Source organism: Cyanistes caeruleus, unplaced genomic scaffold (assembly GCF_971803275.1).
Source record: "Cyanistes caeruleus unplaced genomic scaffold, bCyaCae1.hap1.1 HAP1_SCAFFOLD_69, whole genome shotgun sequence".
In the NCBI taxonomy this organism is placed as follows: Eukaryota; Metazoa; Chordata; class Aves; order Passeriformes; family Paridae; genus Cyanistes; species Cyanistes caeruleus.
This window is the reverse complement of record NW_028255886.1, coordinates 1,915,397-1,924,319: the sequence shown is the minus strand read 5'-3', so window position 1 is coordinate 1,924,319 and position 8,923 is coordinate 1,915,397. Positions and strand designations below refer to the sequence as shown.

General features: G+C 52.1%; 1 pseudogene; it reads left to right on the top strand.

The window, feature by feature from the left end:
- Positions 1 to 4,501: 4,501 nt before the first annotated feature.
- LOC147646983 (olfactory receptor 14J1-like) lies at positions 4,502 to 5,466 on the top strand (annotated as a pseudogene).
- The last annotated feature ends 3,457 nt before the right edge of the window (positions 5,467 to 8,923 follow it).

Here is an 8,923-nt window from a genome sequence, read left to right as displayed (position 1 = left end):
CAACTGTGACATCCTAGAGTGAACTCAGACATCAAATGTGGCTGTGAGACATCACAGAAGGCTATGTGACATCATGAGGTGGTTCTGTGGCATATGGGAAGAGCTGTGACTTCACAGAATGGTGGTGTGACATCCTGGGGCAGGTTGTATGACACCACTAAGTGGGCTGTGATATCCCAGGTGGCTGTGTGACACCTCAGGGGGCTCTGAGTTCACTGGGGAGGTGAGAAGTCCAGAGAAGTCCAATGCTGCCCTTGGAGCAGCCTGTCTGCACAGAAGCACTTCCAGAGCACTCTGCATTTCCCTTCCCTCACTCTTGCCTCACTCACACACCTCTCAACAACCCACTTGGTGCTTTCAGCTGCAAGGAGTTCAAAGCTTGTCTGGCCTTCAGCAGCTGCTCTAATTCTGCCTTTAGCCAACTCTGTGTTTGTGTTTCTTGTAGAACTTCCTGTGTGTCCGAAACATTCCTTGCACGGTTCTGCCTTGGGGAAGGGGAAGCTCCTTGGTGGCACCTTGGGCTTGGCACACACTTGAGGAGGGTGTCTGTTTTCCATGGGGAAATTCAGGAGTTTTAGATTGCTAAAATAAAAGAATGAAAACCCCTCTTTGTCTGAGTGCAGCCAGTTCTGTGAGCAAAGCAGGTCCCAGGTGAGGGAGGAGAGACAGGATGGGGCTGGGGAATGTGGAGCAAGGTTGTCCACACTGGGTCAGACCTCAGGGCACAGCTTCTCTAACCTGGCAAGACCCCCTTACAAGAGGCCCTGGATCAATATCAGTCACTGAATGCTGCAATCACCTCTGCTCTAAAGAGATCAGGAATAAAAGATATCCTTTTAAACAGGAATAAATATTTCTTAGAAGTTCTTTGAACTATTTCTCCATAATTATTGTAGGAAACTTTCCTAAGAACTGCACCAGACCAGAGGGAAATGAAAGCACAGCCATGGTTTGTTAGGACTTGCTTGATCCTAATGAGCCCCGTGGTGCATTTGGAGCTGAGCCCTTGAACCTCAGGGCCTGAGAGGAGATTGCACAAACCTTTCCAGAACTCAAAGTCAGAGAAAAACCCAAGTGTCTCCAGGAATTAATGGGTCCCACTGAGGTTCATCCCCAACACAGGCTCCTCATGGACTCCTTGGAGGAGACAACTGGAGGCCAGGATTGCACAAAAACCTCTCAGAGACTCCGTGTGAGAAGGAAAATCCAAAGTAGCTGAAAAAACCGCTGAGTATCTCAAAGTATTGATGAGCCCCACTGAGTGTCAATGTAAAGCTCCCAAGGGACTTGTTAAAGCAGATAATTGGGACCATGATTGGTGCACAAACTTCTCAGAAACTCGGTGTGGGAAGGAAAAAGGAAAGTACCTTAAGAACCTGAGGTACCTTGAAGCATTAATGAGCCCCACTGAGTGTTGTTACTGACAAAGCCTCTCAAGGGACTAATTACAGCAGATAATTGGAGGCCAGGATTGCACAAACCTCTCAGAGACTCCAAGGCAAAAGCCAAAGTCCTTTGAAAAAGCTGCAGTCCCTGGGAGCATGAAGGAGCCCCCCAGGGCCATTCCTGAGCAAGGCTCCCCAGGGACTCCTTCCAGCAGATCCCTGAGGCCACTGGCATGTGGGCTAGGGGGGATGCTGATGGCAGGCCAAGGGGGTGACAGTGGCCAGCCTTGCTGGGGCTGTGCCAGGAGGCCCCAGGGCCTCAGGACAAGGTGTCTCCTCACAGCCTTTGCTGGCACAGCATTGGCTGCTGTGGCCCAGGGCACCAAGACTTGGCTTCTCTTTGTCCCCACCTGTCATCAGTGCCTCCAGTTCTCTGCTCTGCCTGGGGCCTGGGGACACTTTCTCAGTCACCTCCCTCAGTGGGACCCATTAAAAGGAAAAGAAACTTTGGAGTTAGATTCTGACTTGGACTTCTTGAGAGCTTTCTTCCCCTCCCTCTCAGGGACTGATGTTCAGGGCCTCAGCACAAAGCCCCAAGAGGGTCATTAAAGTCCTGCTGCTGTGTCTGTGCTGCTGAGCTGGGCCGGGCTCCTGGCACAGAGGCAGCTCCTGGCAACCAAGAAGAGCTTCAAAAGCACATTTCTCTTGCTGAGCAGGTCTTCTGCCAGCCCAGCAGGGCTGGGGCACTGCCTGCAGCCACCCCGGGCACAGCCCAGAGGCACAGAGAGCTTCAATCAGTCAGGGCTGGGAAGGTGCTGGGAGGTGCCTGGGGCAGAATCCCTCCCAGCCCTTGACACAGGAAGCCTCTGGCTGCAGGACAATGCAGCTGCAGCTCCTGGAGCCATCTCCTCAAGCTGGAACATCCCAGTGCCTACAGACTCTGTGAGTACATTCTCTGCCTATCCCTTGTGTAGAGCAGCCAGGGGTGCCCAGGGCTGTCCTGCAGAGCAGGGTCCTGCAGCTCAGGGCGCTGTGCTGGGGCAGGGACTCTGCTGCCTGCCAGGGACAGCTCTCAGCCAGCCCGGGGAGCTGCTCCCAGCGCTGGGGAGAAGCTGTGGGGGGAAGGAGCCACCCTGAGCAGGGCAGGGGCTGCTGCTGAGAGGGGCTGTGTGGGGCAGGGCTGCTCCCAGCTCCAGTCCAGCCTGGGCACAGCTCGGGAGTACACTTCCCAAAAGAAGCTGAGACTGCTTTAAAGATCAGGAGCTTTCCTGAGGCTGTTTTCAATTTCTTTCTTTAAGCAGGGTGGGAAAGTTGAGATGATGGCAAAAAGTTTTTTGCTTTTTATAATTTTTTTAACACATTTTTAGATCTCTAAACTATTATTATATAGTTATAAAATTATAATCCTTAATTAACTATTAAACTATTATTATATACTTATATAACTATTATCCTTAATTAACTCTAGTATGTTTCCTAAGCTTTCTCTTAAATTTTAGAACAATAAACTGACCTTCTAAATAGATTTCTGAAATACAATATAGGCTTATCATCAGGGAGAGGATCTACAAGAAGAGCATTTTGTTTGGAACTAGAATGTGACCAGTCATAACAAAAAGTGGGGCAAAAAAACCCTTGGACCTACTCCAATGGGTTGACCCAGGGGTGTGTAACTGGGGCAGCTGAATTTCTAATTGAATGTTTCTGTTAAACATCCTAATTAATCAACCTTAATAAATTGTTGAAATAAGGGGCCAGGTGTGCCCCATCCCCAATGGGACACCTGGAAGCTTCCAATAAAGGTCTGGTTTTTACTGTTCTAACACTGTTGCAAGGAGGTTTTTTTCTCTTTTGATTATAGACAACAGGGGGATGAGAGAAGCAGAAGAGGAATTGTAATCCCAGAATCACAGAACATTCTGAGTTGAAAGTGACACACCAGGATTATCAAAGTAATGTTTGAACATTTACAGAGATGCCAGAATTGTAAGTTTGGGTGCTCAGTCTCTCTGCTGGGTGCCTCCTAAACAGCCTAAATGCACTGCTCTGATATTTTCATTGGTACCTGGGGCTCTCAGGGAGGCTCTGGCATCTGCAGCAGCTGAGTCAGGTCCTGGCCTTGGGATTGCTGCCAGGCAGGTGTGTCCATGGGAATGGGGTGTCCCAGCTTCCCTGGGACCTGTGGGGCTGTGGACAAAGCAGTCCATGGGAAAGGGGAATGAGCTGAGTCCCCTCCCTGAGATCCCATCATGGGCACATCTGGGGATCTCCTTGCTGTGTCCTTCCAAGCTCTGAGCTGCCCTCCTGGCTGCAAATCTGTGCCAGAGCCTCTCAGAGTTCCCTGAATGTCCCACAGGGAAGGGCAGAGATGTCACAGCTGAGGAAATGCTGTTGGCTTTGCCAAGGGAGCTGTGAGTGTCCTTGGCAGATGGGGGTGCTGAGATCTGGCCCGAGACCTTTAGAGAGGGTGAGACATTCAGGGATCCCTCTGCCCTGGGCAGGGTCTGGTTTATGCCAGGGTGACACAGGAGTGTGACTGTGCTCTGATTCCAGCCAAAGGTGCAAATCCAGGGCAGTTGGGAACAAGCCCATCCAGCCCCTCACCTTCCCTAAGCCACAGGGAATCCTTTGCCTCTCACATCTCTCAGTGGCAAATTCTGAGTGCAGCAGAAATGCTGGGGATTTCTGACCTCAGAGAACCAAGAATGGTTTGTGGGCAGGAAAAGAATGTCTAAAATTTCTTCCTGCTCTCAATGTCTTTTAGAAGTGGGAGTAAAGATGGCAACAAGCCCTTCTGCATTAGGAGTGATTCCCCTCATAAATCCTGAATATCCAGCTTTTTCCCTCTGCCACATGGCCACAAACCCAGGGCAGCAGGACAGGGATGGCTCCTGGAGAGCCCCCAGGCATGGGTCTGGCTTCTCCTGGCACACTCAGACAACACAGCTGGAGCTCAGGCAGGGACCTGGGTGAAGTTTTCCCAGAGCAGGAACAAGGGTGGGTGAGTCCCAGCAGGACAGTGTACAGGGAATGGCCAAAGTTTGGCTCAAAGCAGCCTCTCCTGACTTGCCACTGTCCTTTGTTCATGAACAAGTCCCCAGGTGCAGCCACAGCAAATGTCCAACAGCAGCTCCATCAGCCACTTCCTCCTGCTGGCATTGGCAGGCACGCGGCAGCTGCAGCTCCTGCACTTCTGCCTCTTCCTGGGCATCTCCCTGGCTGCCCTCCTGGGCAGCACCCTCATCATCAGCGCCGTAGCCTGAAGCCACCACCTGCACAGCCCCATGTTCTTCTTCCTTCTCAACCTGGCCCTCACTGACCTGGGCTCCATCTGCACCACTGTGCCCAAAGCCATGCACAATTCCCTCTGGGATACCAGAGACATCGCCTACACAGGATGTGCTGCACAGCTCTTTTTCTTTGTGTTCTTCATTGGATCAGAATATTTTCTACTGACCACCATGTGCTATGACTGCTACGTGTCCATCTGCAGACCCCTGCACTATGGGACCCTCCTGGGCAGCAGAGCTTGTGGCCACATGGCAGCAGCTGCCTGGGCCAGTGGCTTTCTATATTCACTGCTGCACACAGACAATACATTTTCCCTGCCCTTGTGCCAGGGCAATGCCCTGGGACAGTTCTTCTGTGAAATCCCACACATCCTCAAGCTCTCCTGTACAAACTCAAAATTCAGGGAACTTGGGATCATTGCAGTCATTGCCTGTTACTATTTGGTTGTTTTGTGTTCATTGTTTTCTCCTGTGTGCAGATCTTCAGGGCTATGCTGAGGATTCCCTCTGAGCAGGGACGGCACAGAGCCTTTTCCACCTGCCTCCCTCACCTGGCTGTGCTCTCCCTGTTCATCAGCACTGCAGCATCTGCTCACCTGAAGTCCCCCTCTATCTCCTCCCCATACCTGGATCTGGCACTGTCAGTTCTGTACTCAGTGGTGCCTCCAGCCCTGAACCCTCTCATCTACAGCCTGAGGAACCAGGAGCTCAAGGCTGCAGTGTGGACACTGATGACTGGATGGTTTGAAAAAATATTAAACTTCTGGCAAATTTCTGCAAATCACTTATAATTAAAATCATCTTTGATACTTCTTGTTGGTTTGGCTGGTTTGTTTGCTTTATTCTAGTTTTCTCATACTGTCTGTAAAGAAATGTCATTGTTTTGAGCCATTTCTCATTTTGTTTCTCTCCACCTTCCCTGTGGTCACAGACTGTCAATGAGGAGCTGTGCTCTTGGTGGTTTTAAAGGAACTAAAGGATCTCCCAGCAAAGTTTTCTCCAGAGATCCCCCTTTTGTTCCCTTCTCTGGAGCTGCAGCAGCAGTGTCTGTGTGCAGAGCTCGGGGCAGATCAGTGCTGGCACAGCAGCTGTGCCCAGGAGCAGCAGCACTTGGTGTTGCCATTGCCTGAGTGCTCTCGGGGCCGGGCACAGCCCTGGAGGTGGCAGTGCCGGGGCTGCAGCAGGGACAGGCCATGGGCACTGCTGGGGCAGCGCTGACGCCTCAGGGCAGGGCCTGAGGGCTCCAGGCTCCTTGCCCAGGCTCTCTCAAGAACACGCCCAGGCCAAAGCTCAGCACAGAAAATCCCCATGAGCAGCCCCAGGGTGGCCGTGGGCCCGCTGGGGACAAACAGCATGGCTGGGGCTCTGCAAGGTCCCTGGGGGAGACGGGAAGGAGCAGCAGAGCAGGGGCTGATCCATCCCCACTGCACTGGACACCCCAGGGCAGCGTTCCAGAGTGTCCTCATGGAGCCGCCAACACCCCTCCTGTGCAGCCCTGGCCTCTCCCCCAGCTCAGAGAGGTGCCGTGTCGCTCTATTAGGAACGGCTGGGAGAGAACGACACAAACTCTCTAGGGAGTCAGTTAGGAGAATGTCTCCTAGTTTATTATTTCAGCTTTGTTTTATAGACTGATATGTGGAAAGTACAGAAAGGAAACTCTTATTGGTTAGCAAACCACTACATCACCATCATTGGTCAGTGGGGTACACTACCCCCTGACTTTCTCCTGCAAAGAAAACAAGAGACAGAGAAACAACATCTGCAAGGATGTTTTCTGTCTTTGAGGATTGTTTTGAATCCTCCTTATAAATTCCCAGGCTACTTTCTCAGGCTGGGCTGAGAAAGCTATGTAGCCTGTAATTTCTACAGGCTCTCTGTTGCCTGCTCCAGACCTAGCATCCACAGTGCCGCATCCTTGCAGGCACAGACATGGCAGCACTGGCTCAGGAGCCCCTCTTTGTACTGCCCAGAGCAGGTGTCAGCACCCCCGTGGTGCTGCTGTGGGGAGATGAACCTGAGGGAGCACAAATGCCATCAGCCCCTGGGGCCAGGAAGGGCTGGGGGAAGGGAGGGAAACCACTCAGGTTTGTTGTGGCCTCTGAAGTCACACAGAAAGTTTGTTCCCATGAGCTGTTAGTTTCCTGTGCCACTGCAGACGTTGTTGCTCAGAGCCGGGGCTGCCTGGCAGCCACCCCCAAACTGCCCTGAGCATTTCCTTTGCTTCACCTTTGCTTTCTTTCCTCTTCCTGCTCCAGATATCTTCCTATTACCCACCCCTGTTCCCTGCCCTGCTAACAGCCCATCCCTGTTTGCCCTTTCCTCTCTGGCCCCACTGCCCATTTCAGCTCCTGAGTTGGCACCATGGGAACATCCCTTGGAGAGGAGGATCATCTTACAAGTGCTTCAGGAGCTGTCTGAAGGGTCCTGCAGTGCCTCATGCTGCTCCCTTGCCAGAGGCAGCACAGGCCAGGGGGGCACATCTGGGCTGCTGTGTCTGGCTGTGAGCCTCCCTGTTCTGGGCAATGAGGAGGAGCTGGAAAGGCTCTGCAGGACTGACTAGATGGGGTTTGGGGCCTGTGTGGAGAAGCTGACAGACCTGGGCTGCTGGAACTTCTGAAGAGGAGGCCTGGGGCTCATCCTGCACCTGCTGCAAGGGTGGTTTCAGAAAATCACAAAGTCAGCAAGGTTGGAAAGACCTTGGAGATCAAGTCCAACCTGTGCCCTGACATCACCTTCTCTCCTCTGAGCTTCTTCTACTCCAGGATAAACCACCCAAGCTCCCTCAGCTGCTCCTCACAGGCCTTGTGCTCCAGACCCCTCAGCAGCCTTGTTGCCCTTCTCTGAACATGTTCCAGCCCGTCCATGTCCCTCCTTAATTGGGGGCCCAGAACTGGACACAGAACTTGAGGTGCTGCCCAACCAGTGCTGAGCACAGGGGAAGAATCACTGCCCTGGTCCTCTTGGCCATATCATTCCTGATCCAGGCCAGGAGCCATTGGCCTTCTTGGCCACCTGGGCTCACTGCTGGCTCATGTCCAGCCTGCTGTCCATCAGTGCCCCAGGTCCCTTTCTGCCTGGCTGCTGTCCAGCCTCTCTGTCCCCAGCCTGGAGCGCTGCAGGGGTTGTTGGGACCAAAGTGCAGGACCTGGCACTTGGAGTTGTTAAACCTCACCTTGTTGGGTTTGGGCCCTGGATCCAGCCTGTCCAGCTCCCTGTGCAGAGCCCTCCTACCCTGCAGCACATCAACACTCCCAGCCAACTTGGTGTCACCACAGTTCCATGGGGCCCTAGAGTGTCACAATGGTCTCCATGATCCCATGAGGCCTCCCAATGTCACAGCGTCCCTTTGGTTCCGTGGGACCCCTTGGTGTCACAAAGTCCCTTGGATCCTTGGGCCCTGCAGGGTCACAATGTTGCCTTGGTTCTGCAACACCCTGCAGTGTCACAGTGGATCCTTGGTTCCATGAGGTCTCTCAGTGCAGCAATGCTCTACTTGGTTCCACAGTGTCACCATGGCCTCTTTGTTGAGTTTTCAAGCAAGGCAGGCACCCTGACCAACTCCAGCACGGGCGGCTATCCCAGCCGCGCGGACCACATTCCACAGCATCAATGTGACGAATGGCAAATATGGTGATTTATTGCAGGGAAATTTAGCATTTTATAGCCTGGGGTCACTGTGTTACTCCCATCTGCTTACATCACACTTAGGTGCTATTGGCTAATTACAAGGGGCCTTGCTATCCTAACAGAGAGGAGGGTCTGCTAGCTTTCCGTAACATCCCGAAATCTTCAGATCGCCAGGCCTTAAACTACAACATATTCCCCCCTCTTTATGAATAACTAATTTGCTAAAATATAAAAGTATTAAAAATGGATAATATAAAATTGAGTCCAAAGATTAGCACAAGTAAAATCATCGCAACTGGTCCAATTAGGGTAGACACCAGGGTGGTTAGACATGGAGACTGATCGAACCAGGATTGGAACCAGTTTTGCTGAGCTTCTTTCTCTGTCTTCCGTTGAGACAGCCTGTCTCGTAGCTCTGCCATGGTGTCTCTCACTACTCCGGTGTGGTCAGCATAGAAGCAGCACTCTTCTTTCAGGGCAATGCAGAGGCCTCCTTGCTGCATGAACAGAAGGTCGAGACCTCACCTGTTCTGCAAAACAACTTCAGAGAGTGAGGAGACTGATTTTTCTAGAAAGGATATGGATTTCTCAATTCTCTGTAGATCTTCATCTACAGTCATT